The following is a 21,655-nucleotide window of genomic DNA, read 5'->3' on the forward strand; positions in this document are numbered from 1 at the left end:
CTCCATCATTAATGGATGCAGCATTGTTTAATAACTGCAAGTGATTCAGACACGTCAGCTGTATTCAGTCCCAAGGTATGCAAAGTTGCTGAGAGTGCAAATGTTGTCGCAATTGTTTGTACAGACGGGTAAGTTAGCACGTATCTGAGAGAAGTCACTGTCCTCATTCCTAGTGATGGGCTCTACTCACTATAATTTATCACAAACCTTAAAGAGAGACAGTAAAATTTGCTCAACATTTATTAGTGTGGCTATAAAACTTCCATTTTATTTGCAATGACTTTGGCTAATAACAGTGGATATTTCAGATAAAGACATGTAGTTGGAACAAAGACAGTAGTTTGTGAGATGTTCTCTCACTGTCTTGTTTATTTTAAATCTGCTGCAGTCTTGGCTTTCTTCACTGTAGGTGGTTGAATATTTTTACATGCACTTACAAAAAGATCTGAGTATTTGAATTTTTTCCAGTGTAATGGGGCCACGTGTAAATTTGTGCATTAATTTCTTAATAACTAATGCACTGCAGACTAAAAAATCCCTGTACTAAACTCCTCTCCAGAATTGCCTGACCTTCTTTGGAGACCAACGGGTTCTCCTTCCTTCTGTAATTGGTCCTGGGTCGGCTGGCTTTGTGTCCTCCATCTGGTTTGACTGATCAGTGACACTTGTGAAGCTCAGACAGTGATTTATCATCACAGTAAGACCTAAACCACATAGCTGAACTCCAGCATTCAGTGCTATTCTTAAATGTACTTGTTTCTTATTGAAGACGCCAACTCTTGAGGAATCTGACTGTGCAGTTAACAGGCCCCAGTTACAGGGAGTTGTCAGAGCCAAGCTTTACACCGGGAGCTTACGTTGTGTCCTTCAAAGGAGCAAACCGTCATGCAGTTAGGGACAAAGCCTCTTCCATGAAGGTCACAGTTATCTTGAAACCTGGCTAGTGTGTGATCACTCAGAGCCAGTTTCCCAAGTCAGAGCTTTTTACAGGAAGATACTAGGCTTCTCCTGGAAGGCTTTGCAGTGTGAGATGATATGTGATTTAAAGACAGATTTTGCTCTGCTTCCCCAGAGCTGGGTGATTCATTGTAGCTCTTGCTGCTCTACTCCATCATCTTAGATCAAATGAGAGACCATTGAAGGCTTCACTGAAGTCATGGTTTTAAGAGCCCTGGGCCAGAGAAGATGACTGAGAACCTGAGAGGCCTGAATGCAATAAAAAGGAGTGGTATGAGATTTACCAAACCTATGGCCGTAGGACTAGAAATCCTTCCAGAACCAGCCAAACATCAGATCCCACATTTTCCAGCAGGCATAGGAGACTATTTTGTTTCGAAAATTATTTCTATTTTTATGTACTTTATATTCTACTCACTAGGAACTGATCGTGTTTGCTACCAAAAAAAAGGTAGATTATGTACAATTATGTACTGGTTTCACAGGCTTAAGTAGTTTTAAATAATGGCTTTCATACTTTGTATTTTTGGTAGATTATATATCCGCAAACCTTGACTCCTGTGTATTGTTTCAGGGTAGCTCGCTTGCATTTTCTGATTGCACCTGATTGCATTCCCTGTTATGGATACTCCTGTGCCGCATCTCCTTAGTATGGCATCCGGTCACAGCCTTTAACGTTGCTATCACAGCTATGCTATTTTGAGTTACAAAAATACAACAGTTAATGTTGCACCTTTGTGAGCCTCTCTGCAGGATCAATGCTTACAGCGGGTATTTGTCATCTAAAGCTTGGTAACATTGAGTATTGAGGTTCTGCTTATACAGGGCTTATAGAGTTAAAGGAATGCTAACAATTGATCAACTACTTTTAAAGACTTAATCCTGTAAGGCAATTAATTACCTACGCCTACTGGCAATGTGTTTATGATCATTAGTAACATCTTGAAGGGATGTGTTCTTAACATGTGATGTATATTGCTGTCTTTAATGGGCTCATCTTCAGTTATTAACCTTTTGCAAACCACTTATACATGCAACTGTAATATAAAATATGGCTGAAATAATTTGCAGTCAAAATTACCTCCTGTAACATGTCCTAAGACAAGCTGAAATATTCTACTCTGTCAAACGAAGCTTTTAAAGAATTCCCCGGTTCCTTTGGCTTTGAGGAAGGGAAGTTGTAAATTTGATTTTGGAGTTGTTCAGCTCTGGAACTTTTTAAACATTTACTTAAGGTTAAAAAGAAGTTCTGGTGTAGAGCTATTGTGATCGCTTTTACATACACTTGCATATGTGTGCTTCTTCCTTGTGACTATGGAATGAGGAGGAGAGAAGATACATCATAAAATTAATTTATGTTTTCAAAACTCTTCTCCTATAATAGGAGCACAAAAAGTTGACCTTAAAAAAAAAGTCCCCGAAAAGTATCTGCCAAGGAAAAAGCTTTCCATTCATGCAGGGTTCGACATATGTTTTTTTCATTTACTGGCCCTAACAGCTGACTTTATCTGTTAGCTAATTACCTAGTGACATTTAATTGAAACCTAAAAAGAGCCCAAGGCCTAAAAATAATCACAAACCAAAAGTGAACACACCACTTGTTTGAAATTAACACTGAGCAGCAGGGTGATTCCTAACATACGCGGTTGGTAACAACGGGGATTTGAAATCTCACGAAGTAGCAAATCTCTCTCTACCTTTCTAAGATCATCTGTCCTTGTCGCGGTACCTTGGGCTCGGTCGTATACGGGCTGTAAGCATTCAGTAATGTACTTGGGTATCGGGCTTCCCATGGCTATATGAGCTTCATTCATTAAACGTGCACTCCAGCACTTTCTTGAATCTTTCTCTTGCTTTCGGAGGGAGAACTTGGCGTCCTGTAGAACTGGAAATGTTTCTCCATGTGCTTACCTTTGCTAAGTGAGTTGTGCCTTGTATTTACTAGGATTAATTCAAAGCATGTGTATGTCTTGCAGGATTGGAACTAAATGCTGAAATATATGCGTTGTCTTTGTCTCTTTTTTTCCTCCATTTCTAAAAAAATTCAGCTTTCTGATGAACTGGTAGGGCCTTTGTTTTAAATGAGTTCAATATGTAGAATTTATACTGTTCTGCTGATTTTAAAGTACAATGTCCCAACTCAAGCAAGTGGAATGAATCAGAGCCCATCATAACACTACTCATCAACAGAGCTCACAAAGGTGTTGGTTACTAACTCAGCCAAAAGACAGAGCAGAAGTGCTGTACCCAGCTGGTTCAATCTGAAGAATGGCATTTAGGCTTTAGGTCTTAATGTGCCTTTCCTGAAGTGCTAGAGAAAGAATACTGGGGCTGTGCCAAAATAGGAGAAAAAGTCAGTAAGACCATTTCTTCCTTTAGTTTGGGGCTATCTGTACACTTCCGAGAGCTGGTAACCCTTTCCAAGAAATCTGGTTGTTGATCTGTCGTACATCTTGCCTTACTGTTACATCTGATCTACTCTACAAGTAGATTTATTTCTAGACACGTATTGATTTCCCAGTTTCTTTCCAGTGGCATTAGAGCAACAGAATGCATACTCTCTAGCTCTAAAAGGAAAGAAGGTGAGCTGGACCATCAACTTTGAAAGTCTGTGAACAGCAGGCAGGAGTGTAACAGGAAGCAATGACACAAAAATGGCATCTTCTCAAGAGACACCACCTTCTCTCTGTTGCACCTTTATGGTTCAGTCCCAGACACTCAGAGTGCATCAGGAACTTTACTTACGTGAGTAGTACTGTGAATTTCTATCGGGCGTCTGTTGCATCGGTATTTGTTTTTTACAGTGGCTGCCTTTGCAAGTCCTCACTGCAGAGCATAAATTCAATGCACTACATGCTTTATGAACATAAATCAAGGCAGCAGCCTCCACGCCAGGGAGTTTAGCTACAACAATGGATGGCAGATGGATACAAGGAGACAGAAAAACACAAGGAAACAATTGTGCACTGGTCCTTGGTCTGATGGACAGTGGTCTCAGCCCAACAGCTGTCTGTCTGGCTCTAGGAGAAGAGCCACTTGCATGCTTCTGTATTTGCAAGGTCAAGGCCTTCCTTTTCAAAAGAAGCTTTCACTCCCACCAGCCCTGCAAAGGCAACTTCACTTGAGAGAGAACCCCTCAAGGCTGTTCTAGTTCATGCCTCTCTGACAAACAGCGTCAGCAAAGTTTTGATCATCAAACACACTTATTTAGTAACAACAGAGATGGAAGGACGGCTTTTCTGCTTGGGCAATGCTTGCTCTGACGGGGAGCATGTGATGAAATTGCTATCTGATTTGTAAACTAAACCAAGGAGGTCTGGAATTACTGAAAAAGAATAAATATGAATGGCCCTGAACAGTGCCACTTGTCTAATATAACCAGACTTAGAGCTGTTGTGCTGACATCCCCCTTCCAGATTTGTATCTGGATATACAGGGCACATCTAGAAATAGAGCTGGGGAGGAAATAGCTTTCCCGTTCTGCAAAATTTTTTAAGATTTCAAACTTTTTCTATTTCGCAACAGGATGAAAATGAGATCTCTTGAAGTAGTTAATGAAAAAAACTGAGAGAGATTCCAGTGCAAAAAATAGCTCAGGGACTCGATCACCTGGGATGTAGAAAACTCACATCCCTCTTTTGCCTGAAATACACGAGGAACTTGAACCTCTGAAATGAATATTCAAACTCCTAACCTGTATAACCCATCAGTCACCCTCTTGCATTGAGTCTTCTTGATCTGTAGCAAGAAAGGTATGTCCTTAGTGTGTCATTTGTCAGCTGATGATCTTTGCAGTCACTATGGATTAACTGCGACTGAAAAATTTCTGCTAAAATGTGAGAGATTATCCAATGTCAGGCTAAAGCATCCACCTTGAATCACTCCATTTTCAAAAAATGGCCGTGCTTTGCCTCTGAAAACTCCTGTCCTTTGACACGTGTCATGCCATGAATCCCCTGTAACCTAGTGCCTCTTAAAATGAAGAGCCGTTTTACACTTGACGCTGTGTAAGTATTGCTGTATCTAAAGCAAATCAGTGGATCCTGTCACAGCAGAAGCATATGAAAGCTTACAGGTATCCTTTGGCCATACAGTCTTGTACGCATGCTCTCCCATCTTGTGTCCGAATAATAATCTGAATTATAGTGAACTCTTCTCTATTGCTTGGAGGTATTTATCCTGCAAACACTGCTAAGAGTGTGAGACAGGACACAGTAGTGTACTTTAGGTCACCCAGGATGACTTTGGTCATCTGCTGTACTGAGGTACCTTTGAGATCCAGAGAAGTGTCATAAGCAAGAGTCAGATTTTCTGTCCGACGGGGCCTCTTCTGTGTGTTTTTGTGGTTTATGGTAGGGACAATGTGTGAGTACTTCAGTTACAAGCATGTTCACTCCAAAGGGAACAAAATGTAAGAGTAAATTTTTTAATCCTTTAGAAGTCATTACTTCAAAATGCCATTGATAAAGGACCAGGCAGTGACTGAAGATTAAGATTCTTAAAACAAAGCTATCAGATGATTTGCCATTTTTAATTTCTCCAGTTGCCTGGGCTGAGGATTAAAGGGACTTCCCCCCTCCCTTCTCAGTACTTGCTTCGGGTTTGCAAAAGGCAATATTCTCTTTACAGATAGGATGTGAAGGACAGAGGTCCAATGTAAGTTATTTCCTTTTATACAACATCACTAATTTTATAGTTTGCTCTGAAAACAATATGCTTTTTAACTTGATCCACAAGGCAGCTAATGAGCTATAGGCATGCAATCCAAACAGGCCTGAATATGAAAACCAGACACCCCAGCAGAAAGATCGCAGGGTTTCAAGTCTGCAGAACCTATTTACTCCTCTGAAACTTATATTTACACTTCTTCTGCCCTTCTGCCCTTCACCCATCCCTTCTGTAAATGAAGGGCATATAAGGGCTGTGTGTGACGCTGTATGTTAGGAGTTAGATGTGGTTTCAGTTGTTTGTGATTCCTCTGTTGGCCCTCCGCAAAGATAGTAATTGTACCCATAAAGCATAGTCCGATCTAGTGGTAGTTAATGAATGAGTCCTGGACCATTTCCATAACTAGCTTTGGTTTTAATCCTTGTCCAATTTCTGAGTCTGGTCTGAGTCTTGAAACCTCAAGGTCTCTCTGACTTTTCCCATTGCCTAGTAATTAAAGAATAGTGTTAGGCAGGATTACTGGAAGGCGTTGGTTAAATTCCCCAGTCCTTCTTGATGCAGAATACATTATCAAGAGGAGAAGGGAAAAGAAAACATCATGTTGTCTGGGACGAACATCTTAGCCTGTCTGCTGCTTAAACATGGAGCTTGGAAAAGCTCCATTTTGAATCAGAACCTCTAGCGCAGATAAATGGCAACTTATTTCTGGCGGACTTCAAGTTCCTGCATTCCCAAGCAGAACATCCTCTTCTGTGTCCTTAAACACCTCATTGCAGGTTTGAATTCAATACATAGAGAATTTCCATCTTGACCACATCAAAACAGATGTTAGCTCTCTTTTACATTGCAGACCCAGGAATTGTTTGGGTAAAGTATTGGAGATACAAGGAGTTATCTGAATTCTGCCAAGTCTCTTTTATATTATTACCTCTAGATACAGGATAGGAAAATTGGTGTCCCATTTTAGAGACTTGCATATTAAAAAGTATTAAAAAGGCAGCATATTAAGAAGTATAGTTAGTGTAATGGAGCACTTAGGCATGTGTCTTCCCAAGCAGATCAGCCAGTTCTAGGTCATTTTAACCTATGCCCTTGTTAATTTTTGTTTGTAGATCAGATTTTCATTTGCCCATTTCTCTGCGGGTTATGAGAATGGCTGGTATCTCAAGCACATTTCAGGCTGTGTCTGGCTCTCTCTATTCAACAATCCAGATGTTTTTTACCATAGGCATTTTATAAAAGCCTAAAACAAATAAATACATGGTCCTGTCCCTTCAGCTCTCTTGGGATTAAATATTCCCAGAGTGTTATTAAGGCTAATGCGTGTTTTCTTCTCTTAAACAGCAGCAGCAGTGAACGGCGGATTCACACAGATCCCATTGCAGCTTGTACATACCAGCGCTTGAGAATCGCAGTCATAATACAGCCTGGAGACTGCATCCTCTCTCCCCCACTGGGACCCTGCCCCAATGTGCATCTCACAGCTGATGTAAGGGGCCAGTGTGTCAGCAAGAAAACCACCGCGCTAGAGCCCTCGGCCAGACTGGATGTGCAGCACATAAAGTAAACAAGATCATCTCTCCCTCCTGTGCCTCCCCTTCCCACCACCAATAACCAACATTTACAAATGAGATGATTTGTAGCTACATCAGTGGAACTTTAAAACAAGCATTTCCCTGGCAGATTCATTTGAAATACCAAGTGGTTTTATAATGGGAAAAATTAACCAAGAGGTCTTACATTTCTTTTCTGTTGTTGTTTATAATCACGGTCGACAGAAACGTCATCTTATAATACTTCGCCCACTTATCTTGCCACACGATTATTCATACCAGAAGTGGGGATGGGAGGAAAAGAGGCTTCTGTGATTGTTGTGTTTTGTAACCTCTTCCTGTTTTTAGAAGGAATATAGTCCAGAACCAAACTGTATGGGTTTAACTCACCCCAACATCACCTCATTGCCACCAGAACCTTTGTTAATGCTCACAGGTTCTGTGTGTGTAATTAAAATAGCTGTCCTGGTTTCAGCTGGGATGGAGTTGATTTTCTTCCTATTAACTGGTAGAGTGCTGTGTTTTGGATGTAGTATGAGAACAATGTAGATAACACACTGATGTTTTAGTTGTTGCTAAGTAATGTTTACGCTAGTCAAGGACTTTTCATCTTCCTGTGCCCTGCCAGGTGCACGGGGGGCTGGGAGGGAGCGTGGCCGGGACGGCTGGCCCAGCTGGCCAATGGGCTATTCCATACCATATGACGTCATGCTCAGCATATAAGCCTGGGCGAAGAAGAAGGAGGGGGGGATGTTTGGAGTGATGGCGTTTCTCTTCTCAAGTCACCGTTACGCGTGATGGAGCCCTGCTTTCCTGGGGATGACTGAACACCTGCCTGCCCATGGGAAGGAGTGAATGAACTCCTTGTTTTGCTTTGCTTGCGTGGCTTTTGCTTTCCCTCTTAAACTGTCTTTATCTCAACCCACGAGTTTTCTCACTTTTACCCTTCTGATTCTCTCCCCCATCCCGCTGCCGGGGAGTGAGCGAGCGGCTGCGTGGGGCTGAGTTGCCGGCTGGGGTTAAACCACGACACTAGCTCTGCCAGGCTTGTAGCGTTTTGCTGCCCTCTCCGGCCAAGCTGTGCTGGGAAGGGAGCGGGCTGCTTTCCATCTTTTTCCCAGTGGTGAATTGTTTTGCACCAGCTTGGGCTAGAGATACAAGTCTAGTCCAAGATCATCCTGTACCTGATTGGTTTAGCTATAGGGGCAAGGCTGGGAAATTTGAACAGTCCTTTTAAATGATGGGTTAGAGAATCACAGAAACGAAGTAGGAGATTAAGGCAACTCTTGTGGTAAATGTTGATGGGTGTAGCCACATGGCCAGAGTTATCTGCTCATACAAAGAGTAAGGGGAACGGTTTACTGTCATGGCCTAACAGCACACTCGAGGGGTGACCTTTAGGCTTGAATATTTAAAGTCCGATTCATCCATACGTTGCTCTGTTGGCTGTGATGCAGCCCAAATTCCGATCTTGCTTTCCAAGGATTCCCTGCACCAACCAGTCACTGAGGACATAAGGGCTGTCGGTACCCATTTCTGAACTACACAATATGGTAGAAACCCAAAGGGAGGCAAGACGCCTTACACCACAAACTTGGAATATGATAATGTTGAACCAAGTCCTCAGTCTTCATTTTTTTTGTTCTGTGTCTCATCTAGGACTAATGACTAGGGTACTAATTAGTGCCAGTGGAAGAAAAGAGCTTAAATGCCAAAAGAGCTTAAACCACAAAAAATAGATTGAGATTTCCCAAGCAAATTTAAGAAGAGCCAGCGAGTATAAATCAGTTGCTGGAAAGTTTAGCTAAGTTAATTGTGAATTGCTTTGAAGCCAGTGTATGTAAACAAACATATATACATAATTATTTACCACCACGTTATTTAGGAATTTGCATGTGACAAAACACCAAGCTAATCAAAACACATTTCTTCCATTTTATTATTGTTTATAAATATCTCCTAAAGTTCCCAGGAAAAACAAAACGCCTATCACAGAAGGCAGCATGTAACTAGATAATAGAGGGAGCACTCTGGTTAGCAAGATAGGTATAACATGGGAGAGGAACAAGTATGGTGAAATGAAGTCACGCAGTTAATCAGTTACAGATTCATTAATACAGCTCATTCCCATGAGTGTCTTTCCATTGAGAAATTCTTCTTGTGGCTGCATTTACAGACACAAGCAGCCTTCAAGCTTCGGCCTGTTGGCTACCATCACCTAGTAAAGTCTATCATTTTGCTGAGCCAACTGTCCTTGAGAGTTCAAGGAGAAGAATTATTCTGTGTGCTTTGGTACCTCCCCTTGAGGGACAGTGGTGGGACTGTTCCCAGAACTTGAGGGGGTTTGCGTTGCCTCTGAAAACTGAATAATCTCTATTTTCCTGGGCTGTGAGGGTCATTTCTATGGGATTTGTTGCTTTATGCATGCCAGCTTACACCTCTGCAGCTCTTGCGAGCATACAGTCTCCCACACAAGTAACTAATTAGTGTTTCTTGCTCCAGGCAACTCTGTGGTTCTGCAGTTCTTATACACCTGGCAATTATCAACAGCAGCATCCGGCTATCTGCAGTGGGTTTTAATGTCTTGTGTATAAATCTATTCTTAAATTACACCAACTATGCATCCTAGAATAAGAAATAAGACCAGTGCATTATCTGTATTCTGTGCAAGGATGAAGTGTAATGTCTCCAGTGATACAGAACAGCCACCGGTCTGTCATGCTACTGCACCAGACAGACATGATGGGAGCATCGTTACTGGACAAGCAAGAAGGCAGAAGGTGGTAATTAAGGGAATCTGGAACAAATTCTCCGCATAGGAGCTGTTGATGTGATGGTGACTTATGCCAGCAGAAAAGCTGGTCCACTGAAGCTCATCTAAGATTTTGGGGTTATTGAGTTAAAAACTACTAAAGGGGTATTTTCACCTTTAGCTGATAAGGAGATGGATGCTCTGACTAATTTTCCTGACTGAAGAGGTTGTTTGGAATAAATAGATAAATTTTCATAAATCTGGAGTTACATGTGATATGACCGACATCTTGCACTTAGCCTGGTTTTAACTGTGTTGTGTTGGAGGATGCTTCACCTGGGTAGGGAGGGACAAAGCATACAGAACCAATGACGCAAGGGTAAAAACGAGGTCTCCCTTCTTGTTTCCACCAAAGCTAATGTGAGCTTGCCTTGTGTTTCAGCATTAAATATGTTAGGATAAAGGTGCTCAATTCTGACTCCACCTGGATCCATGGTAGTGATCCTGGTTAAGTCAGTCCTGTTCCTGATTAGCATAAGCAAGATCAGAGAGCAATTCCTAGCAAAGAAATTCAGAAGCAGCTTTGGGACCTGAAATCCTGTTTCCCCTGCCACACAAGTTTCAGCTGCATGCTTCAGGGTACGGCAGGCTAGGAAGAACTAGTAGACTGGACTCGGGTCTGTCTTCCATTTCTGATAAATCCTTTCAGTCCCAAAGCACTTCCAGCTTACAAAAAAACCAGCTCTCATGCATGCACAGCTAGGGCTGTAAACGGCTGTCAGCGGCTGTCCTTCATCATTAAAAGGACATTTTGGCAGAATCTTTATTCTTCCATCCAGTGCCACCCAGAATGGATTGGTCATTTTTTGCTCATGTCATTTAAAAGGCTTTGCCTTGGAAAACTGTTCCAACCCATTTTAATCTCAAACTGTGACGGCCAGATGGGCCCCTGCATCGTGCTTCCAGGGAGCCTGGGTCTGCATCAGCTTATTTAAGGATTTCAAACAGTGGCATAAGCTAACTCTGATCTACAGCAGTATCTCCTGTGAGCAGGTTTAGAGCTGCACCTCACACGCTCTCCAGAAGTGTAGCAGGTTTTCAAGGATTAGCGTTTGCTCTGATGTGAGAGGGAGAAATATTGGGGTGTAGAAACAAAGGGCTACCCTCAATAAATGACCTCTAACTGGTAGGTCACAGTTTTCCCATTCCTTCATGATTTCAACACTTACTTTCTTCTCTGGGACAAAAAAACAGCAGCTCATAAATTGATCATTTGAAAGGAAAAAGGGAAAAAACAGTGAGATTAAAAAATGTGGATCAGGGCACTTGAAGCACTATGTTTCAAGCATTTTGAAATGTCTTGCTTTGATTTAATAGTAAAAGTTTGTAATTTTTGTTAGTGGAAATTAACATTTCTCAAGTAAATTACTTAAGTTCTGGAAAAAAGGAAATTTATGTTCAGTTTGAAAAACTGAAAAGAGAAAGTTCAAAAATTGTGTTTTTCAGACAAGGAAGTTAAATTAAGAAAAGATTTGAAACCAGAGGAGAAACGTAATAGAAGTGTTTTCCATTATGTTCCCATATGTGCTGAAAGCCAAATTTCCTAAGTTTTTAACCTGAAGGAGACATGGTAAATACATGCTGTCCCAGCCAGACTGTTACATGAATGTGTGATTTTCAAATGGAAATCTATTATAGCCTGAACTCTGAGAAAGGAAAGGATGCTGCCTAGCAAGCAGAACATTCTTGTTTCATTGGGGGAGAAGAAAATAACTGAAAAACCTCCAACAAAAGACATTTGTTAAGGTTTTACACGTAATAGGAAACATTGCACGTTTTTAAACAGGGTGCAGTTGTAGTGGCTTAATGACAGAGACCATTGAGTTTGTGAGGAGGCACATGTAGGTGAGACCTGGGGAGAAGATTTCTCCAAAATCTTAAGGAGATTGTGACCTGCAGATTCAACACCAAACTCCTGTTGTAAGATGTGGTGCTCCCTTCATTTTTTCCAGTTAAATTGCATCTGAAAAATTGGTTGGTCCTGCAAAGTTTCTTCCACTTGCAATGAAAAGCACTCACTGGGTGAGTCAGGGCTGCATCTGAGCCCCAGCTAACTGTAAAGTAAGTTGCCACGTATGCTTATTGCTGCTCTCGGACACAGGGCTCTCTTGTATTTTTACGTATGAAATAAAACTATGGCTCCCACCAACGGTCTAGATGCTGGTATCATAACCAGCGCTCTATAGACCTGTTTGGACTTGTATGGCATTTATTACAGCTCCTGTGTTTTTCCATCAGTGGAAATGGAATTAGCTTTTCAACTCTTCAGGTTTTAATAGTAGCACCAACATTTGCCTTCTATCAGGGAAGCACCCTATTGTTTCCATTCAACAATATTGTTTGCAAATAAAGACAGCCTTTGTCTTGGTTTGCATTATGGATTTAAACTACTTCACCAGACTAACTAGGAACTGTTTCTCATTTTCATTTCTGCCAGGAATCACAACCATCTATCTGAACATTCAGCCTGAAGAAGGTTAGACGGATCCCGCATTGTGAACTAAAACGCCAGGGCAATATACGTCGTGCACAGTCTGAAAGGTAATGTTAAGACACACCTTGAACAGCTATCTACAAATGGCTTTTGCAATGTACAATTTTCGTCAGTTCTACAAAATATGGGGGTTTGATGCTTCTATCACTCCTACTAAACTAGAAGATAACAGGCTAAGTCTGTAAAACTGCAGTGCTCTGGTTACTCCTACCTCTTTTACAACTTTCGTGTGTGTCGTCACCACCCAGGGAAAGAAACACCTAAATTTAACTTGCCACCTCCCAAAATAATTTCCAAGACTGAAAAAGGGAACTGAAATAACTACCGTCACAAGAACGTTTTCAGGAGAAGAAACACTTTAGCCTTCTTTCCAAAGATTTCCAGATGATATCCAACTTATGTCTTCCTTGGAAGGGACAGCTACATTTTAATAGGTTCATTGGTTATTTCTTTTCTGCCTCTATGTTCTTAATGATAAAGGACAAATAGGTAGATCTGATGCCTGGGTGAGCAAATTCTCACGGAACTTCTCCAATTCAGAGGCATGAGTTAATTTTCTTTTTCTTTCCAATGCTAGTTCATGCATCATATGACAAGACACATCTGTTCAGTGACTAATATAAAGGGAATATCCCATGCGTGTAAGCGGCACAAGCCTGCCTCGCACTCAACCTTTCTGAATTTTTTTCAAGGGCTGGTTATGCAATAAATAAATGGGGACAAATTCATCCCAGGGAAGAACTTTTAGTCAGCTTTGAAAGCAGCAATTTGGCGTGGAAAAATATCCAATATCAAAATAATAATGAGTGCATGTTACTGCTGACAGTCCCAGAGACAAGAATTCTCCGTGCATCCAGAGCCAACTTCTCAAGTCCTCTCTCCTTCATACCTTAACTCTTCTTACATATGGAAAACCCTCAGCAGAGGGGGTGGAGGAAGGGAGTGGGAAGGGTTTGTAAGACTGAACGCCTCGAGGTTTGGCTTTCAGTGAACAGGCATGCCAAGCCTTGAAAAGCAACGGTGAGGACATTGATGGCACCCTTCTCTGTTTGCTCCAGTGCTGAGCCCAAGGGATCCCATGGGGAAAGAGGAGGGTAGAGAAGAGGGACCACTGATGTCTTCATACTGGCTAAGGTGCCAGTGACACTAGATATTTGCCTTTTGCAGTCCATACGTTGGTTCTGTAGGACCTCCCTTTAGGCCACTGAGCAGCCAGCTGAAGTGAATGGCATTTGGTCTGTGCCATCTGGAGTTGTCAGTTTAATGATGTAGGACTCAGGGAACAGTTTAATAAATAAATCTAGCCAGTAGCCCTAGCAGTCCTTGGAGCTTTGCAATACTTTGAAACAGTTGTGCAATAAAGAGGAAAATAAGAACGTATTGAAAAGGAGTATTTCATCAACTAGAGGCTGGGGAATAAATCAGAAAAAACCATGTACTGAAAGTAATGTATTTGCTAGATTTGGCCGGACTTTGGGATTTGTTTTCCTTTTTTTTCTATTCACAAATTGTTCATCTGCAAATTGCGGTCCACAGCTTCAAATATATAACTGCATCATGCCGTTAAAGTTTATGAACCAGTGTCACCAGTGGAGCTCTGTGACTTCCACTAGCTGAAATGTTGGCCTTATGTATGGTTTTATGACCTTTTTCATTATTCTTGATTGTTTGATGATGACAATATATTCCTTCCTTTATGTAAGTGACCCGCTATGTCTTTTGTTCTCCTTTTTGACAAACTAGAATTCACAACAGAAGTAATTGCTGGCATAGCAGATCTCTTGGGGTAAGGGAGGGAAGTGCTCCAGGGAGAGAGAACAGTTATAGAATCATAGAATCATTTAGGTTGGAAAAGACCTTTAAGATCATCGAGTCCAACCGTTACCCTAGCACTGCCAAGTCTACCACTAAACCATGTCCCTAAGCACCACGAAAAGGCCTAGCTCGTAGCTGGATAATCTGCACATGAATCACCATCCATTGCCTGAGGAATTGGATCTATGGAGTCTATCTCCACCATCTCATCCTCTGTGACACTGGTGGCACAGGCATTCTGGGAACTCAGTGAGCACTAGGGCGGTATTGCTGGTGGCAGTGGCAAAAGCAGAAGACAATTGTTTAGTCCTAGGCGAGTTTTAGAGCTGTAGAAGTTCTTTCTTCTTCCAAAGGTGAGACAAAAAGTTGAGCACTGAATAATTTGCTCATTCATTTGCTCAAGTAATTTTGGAAGGTCTGTATCTTCTCTTTCTACAGGTGAGTTTTAATGTGCTAATCTGGGGGTTATTTTAACACCCAGCCCACCCCTCCCAATGGAGCTCTTGCAGATTATGACATTTAAATGCACTTTGTTGTAAATAATAGCCTGCTTTTCTGGACTTGTTTAGAAAGGGGATACTGTCCCTAGCTGACCATTTCCCATTAAGACTTTCATTTTTAACAAACTGTTTCTAACAGTCTGCAATCAGCTCTATGATTATCAGCCACAAGCTGAAGATAAGCAACTATGCCATTCCTGTGTTAGTCTTTGACTGAAGCTATAGCTCAGTTTTTACTGATCAGCACTACGGATTTGTCCTGGTTAGACACTCCTTTGAAGCACGCAGGCAGTCTTTACCGCGTCAGTGGAAAGATGAGGGTAATATTGTGAATGGCGAGGTTCCAGTTCTTCATAACTGAAGCCGTGGGATGGTTGCCTTTTGTTTAAATGTCAGAGGATCATAGATGGTCAGAGACGAGAAATGGCCTTTAGATCATCAAATCTGCATCACAGCATGGAAGTCATAGAAAACCGAGGAAAGAGTAACATTGTGTGAGCGTCAGTGTTACCCCATTGGAGTCACTGTGAATTAGCAGTTCAGACTGACATCCCAACCAAACCCAACTGATGGAGGGGCACATGGCATGAAGTATTCACTGAAGAATTTTACTGAACAACACATGTGGCCATATTTTATATTTCACGGTTAAAGTAATACGAACTATGTTAGGAATTAACATGAAGAAACTTTGGGGGCCAAGCTAATCACAGTTCTTTAAAGTATAGGCAATGAACCATAACCTGGATATAAAATATTTCCCAATAGCTATTATAATACAACCAGCTGTACTCTGATTCACTTGCACTGGTTAGTTCTTACACTGAAAATAGCTTTAAGATCAATGCTACTGCTCATGAAGGAAAGGACTGCTTTTGGTACAAACCAGCACAGCTCTGTTGGCAGCCACACAACATCCACTTCTACCAGCTGAGGATCCAGCCAGTATATCTTTAATACTAATACTGTTATGTAACCTGGAATAACTGTTACCCCTCTTTCCTTAATCTTGTTAATTACAAACCAAGAATACATCTATATCCTTACCTTCCTGGGCGTAGCTCAAGCACAGAGTGGTCGAAGAGTTTACTATCTGGATTGTGAGGCCCAATTTGCTTCAAGCAAATTAAGACCTAAAGCAGCACTGTGAGGTTGCAAAGTTCTCCTGTCCCTGTTTCAGAGATGCTAAAAAGGAAGCACTGGGCAGTTTAGTTGACTCGGTTTGTGAATTCTCTGGCAGAGCAGGAAAGAAAAATTATTCTTCTTGACACCTTAGTTTACCCACCAGATTACCCTCTCTCTCTTTTGCTCTACACTTACTGTATCCTCTTTCTTTTTTTCCTTTTTTTTCCATGGGTTAAATCTGTTTGATTTTTTTTTTTCATTTTGTGTTTTTTAAAAATGTGCTTTGGCAGGAGTTGTGATTTTTTGGTTAGTAATCCACTTATTTTGTGGTTTAGAAAATATCTCAAATAACAACTTGGACACATTGTTGACTGTCATTGTTGGCCGCTCATGTGGCATGAGGAACATGCAAGGAAACACGTTCTTTCATGTTTAACCCCCCTTCCCAAACAAAAAAATGATCCACTTCCTACCATGTGCATACCTTTAGGGTTGGAGGGGGGGCTGCAAATTTCATATAAAAATACTCACAGGTATGTAACCTTGACAGATAGATATAACCACAAACATATGCATATCTTTATGTCTGTTTCTGTATATCTATACATGTAGGTGTATATCTGTGTCTTCACAGTCCAACATAAAAATACACTTTTTTAACTGGAGGTATATTTGTTCCTATAAATTTATTTGCCTGTTGTCTGCATTTTCATATACTGTAGCTGCCACATAGCTCAAATATTGGTTAGATAAAAACTCACTTTTTCTTTCTTTTCTTTTCTGTAAACTTATGAACTGATGGGAGCATTTTTTTCATAACCCGTAGATTAAGTCAATATGCCTTTTTCTCAAGGATGAGGAAAAGAAGCTGAACAAATAGCAGCTGTCTTTCAGTAAAATGTGTATGATGGCCGTAGGATGTTTGAGGATGTCAAATTTCGTTGGAAATAACAAGTTTGTTTGCGTACGTTTGTTCGTGCTTGTGGTTACCAGAATAAAACTTGCGCTGAAGATGAAGGCTAAGCCCTTAAAGAGCAGATGTATCATATAGTTGGAGTAAGCTTGTTGTATATATTTATGGTACATTCTATAGGTCCCAGTCAAGATCTTGGCTCCCTCGCGCTAGGCACTGCATAAACAATTTGCAAGAGCCTGACTCTTCTCCAAGGAGCCTAAATAGGCCAGGGAAACAGTTTGACAGAGGAAGAATTATTAGTTCCTTTCCACAAATAGAAAAACAGGCAGAGGATGAGGAAGTGGCTTGCCAAAAATTGTGTATAGCTAGGGTGACAACCCAGATCCCCCAAGTCTCAATCCGATGCTTTAAAACAGAAGATTAGAGGAAATGGGTGCATATACCTCTATAAAGTAGAAGTTTGGAGTCTCAAATGGGTTTTCAGTCAACTCAGGGTATGGGCTTGGAGAGCAACAAAATTTGAGTGGGGGCAGAATGTGAGGGGTGCAGAAGTAGTCAGGTTTTATCGGCCTGTTGGAAAAAAGATGACCAAATATTATTAATGGCAGCGTCACTGTTGAATGTTGCCTGACTAAAGACCGCAGGACTCTAACCACACTTTGAAACCGCTGTCTGCACAGGCCATTGCAAACTGTCCTGTGGAAGGCATGCTGCCACCCGGCATTAGACCTGCTTCACTTCCTCACTCTGTACTTACCATCAAAGCTATCATTCATGTTAACATGTAACAGGGGAACCTCAGGCTTGAATTCATTATGAAACCATTGGAGTCGAACCAGCCTAGACAACCAACCTTCTGTTTAGCTGCTTCAATGTGCATTTTTATTAGGGAAACCAGTATGGACTTCCTACAAAGTGATTCATACGTCATCTTCCCTAAGCTGCAGTGATTATCACAATGGTTTCTTGCTTTTTAATGCGTTCACTTACGGACTGTCATTCAAAGACTTAGAAATCTGGCTCCAGTCACCAGACTCTGTGGTATATGTTAGACGACTGGAGAGTCTAAATTGTTCAACCACTGTCTTGTTTAGAGGCTGTTTTGAATGATGCTTTTCCATTATTACAGGCTTTACTAATTACTTAGTTTTATTGCAGTGATGCTAACAAGGCCCAGTACTGCAGTGGGACAGCACTAGGCAAACACACAGTAAAATGTCTGTGCCTGAATCCTGACTAAATACTGTAATACACAATTAATTAACTCTCACAAATAAATAGAGGGCTGGAATGCTTATGAGACGTTTTAGGTTGAGTTGGACCTCAGTGTGGGTCCTCTTGCAGATCCTCAGCAGAGGTGGCAAACTCCCCTTTAGCGGAGTAAAACTCTTAAGATTCAGAAAGAAAACTTTCCTATGGCCTTGAAGAAAATCCTCACACGAGGTGAAGTTACGTTGGCTGAATTTGGTTCTTTCAAGTCTTCTTTATATGGAAACTGGTTTTAATACCACCTTGTAGATTCAGTAAGCTTTTGGACACATTCAGGCTATGTTAAGTTGTTAAATATTGGAAGTTCTGAGTATTAGTCCTTCTACCGATGGCTATTATCTTCAAAAAGATAATGAGAGGGCGTTAAGCAATGTTTTTGCTTGAAAGCCCTCTCTTGTTCTTTCCAATGGAAAGCTGCTCAGAAGGTCAGAAAAGCAACAGGGAAGTAAGACGTGTCTGTGATACAAAACTTCCTGTGATTCCCAGAAATTAATAGCTCACTGATGCAGCTCACAGTAGTACTTGTGCCAGCAAGTTGAAATAAAATACTGAAAGTGGCAGAAAGATGTTCGTCAAATACTCTACAAACATAAAATAAAAAACATAAAAAAGAAAAAAGCTCCAAGGGCAGTATTTGGAAGGATAACCAGGGTCCCAACTCCTTGTGGGTGCTATGTACCTAACCGATTTAAATCTTCTCCTACATCCGATATTCCGCCAACCGTGCCTTAGAAGAGTCCTTTAATAATGTTGCTCAAGTTCCATGTTAATAACTAAACTTAGGCTCTGAAGCAAAATGCCTGTATTAGGGACACAGTTACATTACACGTCTCTGGCTGAGTGCAGTTTCTTAGTCACTGAACATTTCTCTCCTTACGCTTTTGATGAACCCTATCGGGCGTTTTAACGTATGTGGTACTAAATGGTTTGGGTTAAATTCAGCACTGAGAGAGTCTGAGGTGTAGCACAGCATCTGGAGGGACAAAGTGGGTGAAGCCAGGTTAGCTATTGCGCTGCAGAAAGGCATTTCAGGTTTCGTACAGAAGTTCAAACAAATATTGCAGTTGATGTAATTTATTGTAGAGGGATGTTGGGGAACAGATGGGAGAAGTAACTAGAAGTGACTAAAGAGCCAGAGCCTAGAAGTTCTGACATGGAGCTGGATGACCAAACCACCGTAATACCCTTTTTTTCCATGTAAATAACGTGTGATGATGAAGACAGTGGAATTTTACAGTGGTTCGTAAGCAAACTAGATTTTCAGGTTCAGTAACATTGCAGATCAGTAGTTGCTGTTTTCAGTTCACAGGTTAATTTTATGGAATATTTTGCATTGTGCCAGACTCTAATTAATTCCAAATGATTTCTGCTTTCCCTTATTTTTTTCTCCTTTTGCATGTTACTGTCTTACAAAGGAACTAAACTCTCAATTTTCTCTAAGACCGGTAATTATATGCATAAGTGATGAGAAATCTCAAGCATTTTTCTGCAAACCAATTACAGACATTTAGGATAAGGATAGTACACTTCCTTAAAAATACATTAAAAACTCATTTAAACAAAAGTAAATGAAATAACATTGCTAAGCTACTAAAGAGAATTTTCAAGGTACAGTTTTAGAGGACACAAAAACCTTCTTGTTTTTTGCACGGTATTTTCAGACTATGATTTGTAATGTATCTCAAGGAATTGTGACATTTTTTCAAAGCAAACTGTTCCTGGTACGTCAGCTTGTTGAACTAAATATTAGTCTGCTTGCAAACTGCCTTGGATGAAGCATTTTGTAGTTTCAGGGTATGCTCTTCGCATCCTTTTTGTAAGAACGCTTGGGATAAAAAAGAACCTGATAGAGACAGTTGAGTTTTCAACAACTTTAGCTAGCCCTTAGTGGCATACACTTAAACTGATGTAGACAGTGCCAAAAGATGCCTAAAAACCTCCAAGCATAGGAACCTGTTCTCTTCTGCATCGGACAGGTGGAACTAAAGTGGAGATTAACTCGTGTAGATAGAAAGATTAGCAGTGGTATCTCTGCAGGTCCGCTGAGAATAGCCAAAATGACTACAGACGCTTTCTTCAACACGGTGCTGCTGATGGGTCTTTCCCCACTGTTGAGGACTGAAGAATGCGTACAGTTTCCGCTTGTTGCGACTTGGCCCGTGCCAGAAAAATTGTCTTCCATCTCCCCACTTCATCACAGCATTAATCAACCAGTGCATTGTTCGGATCTCCCTCTTCGCTGCTGCTTCAGCCTTGCAGCTTGTTTTAATCGCATGTTAACATGCTCAGATTTATTAAGCTCCCGAATCACAAGGTCCCTAAGCAGAGGGCTGAAGAATTTGCTGGGGCATTTCTTAGCCCTGCCCTTGTGTCAGGAAGGTCAGCAAATGTTCCAGGTTGGTCCTCTTGTCCCATAGTGGCAGCTATCGGACTCAAGTGTTGGAGTGTATCTGCAGGAGGAGCCAAGGGCTTTGCCAGGCTGGGAGAAAGTCATGGGCTACAGAGAATTTCTGGGATCACAGACCTACAAAGGAGGGGGTCAGAGACTTTTGCTAGAGGTGGTGCAGCGAGTTTTCTCTGCTGCCTGTGTTCTTCTGTCTGTTTGCATTCCCGTCTTTATCATGCCAGTGATTTCCTTCACTCGCCTCATTTGTAATAACGATAACATTGTAAAAGCTTGCCCTTTCAAAGAGCGGGAGCCCTTTGAGTCATAGACCTGCTCTGCTGAATCAGAGCCCTTTTTTTCCTTTGCAGTGCTGTCTTCTTCCCATCCTGCCTCCCCGTTCAGGAGCCCTGCCAGGTGCCGAATGACAGCGTGAAGCCTTTCTTTAAAACAAGAGTTTAAAGGGACAAAAAAAAGAAAAATTCGGAAAGCGAAGGCTAGAAAAGCAAAGCATCGCTGCCTTTTTGTGTGCATCCTCCCCCTTCCCCCTGGGAGCCAGGAGCGGAGTAACCGAAGTCAATGCATGAGACTAATTCGAACAAGTTGCTGGCATGGCTCTGGGCCAGCGTCCCCCCCTGCGCCGGCTCCCAGGCCCCCAGGAAAGAGCAAGGCGGGGGTGGGGGCTGAGTCAACAGCTCAGATGCACTTTCTCAGCAGTCAGCTGGGAAGTCCATTCGGGTTAGTCTATTTGAGTGGGATTTCTGTCTCTTCTTATTGATCTGTTTTGGATACCAGGCACCAGTGTTTTCATATCCAGTCATGAAAGAGGAGGCAGAGGGGTAAAAGGGCTGAGGTGAAGGAGAGTGCAGATGCTGAAACAGGCAGGGTCTGCAGCATGGAGCAAATGCACAAGTCTGAGAAGAGGAGAGTGAAAACCTGGAGAGGGTAGAAAATAGTGGGGGAGGTGGAGAGGTCAAAGATGAATACAATAATGGAAGAGCCAGAAAAGGAGGAGGAAAGAAAGAGAAGAGAGACTGCAAGGTATGGGGGCAGGTCTAAATGGCACAGGGCTGCAGTGCTTGGTTTATCGGACATGCCAACAAATAGCCGTGGCTGGGAGTTGCGGGACCATCTAGTGTGCACTGAGAAAGCAGCAGGCTTTC

Source organism: Fulmarus glacialis, unplaced genomic scaffold (genome assembly GCF_000690835.1).
Source record: "Fulmarus glacialis isolate BGI_N327 unplaced genomic scaffold, ASM69083v1 scaffold4880, whole genome shotgun sequence".
In the NCBI taxonomy this organism is placed as follows: domain Eukaryota; kingdom Metazoa; phylum Chordata; class Aves; order Procellariiformes; family Procellariidae; genus Fulmarus; species Fulmarus glacialis.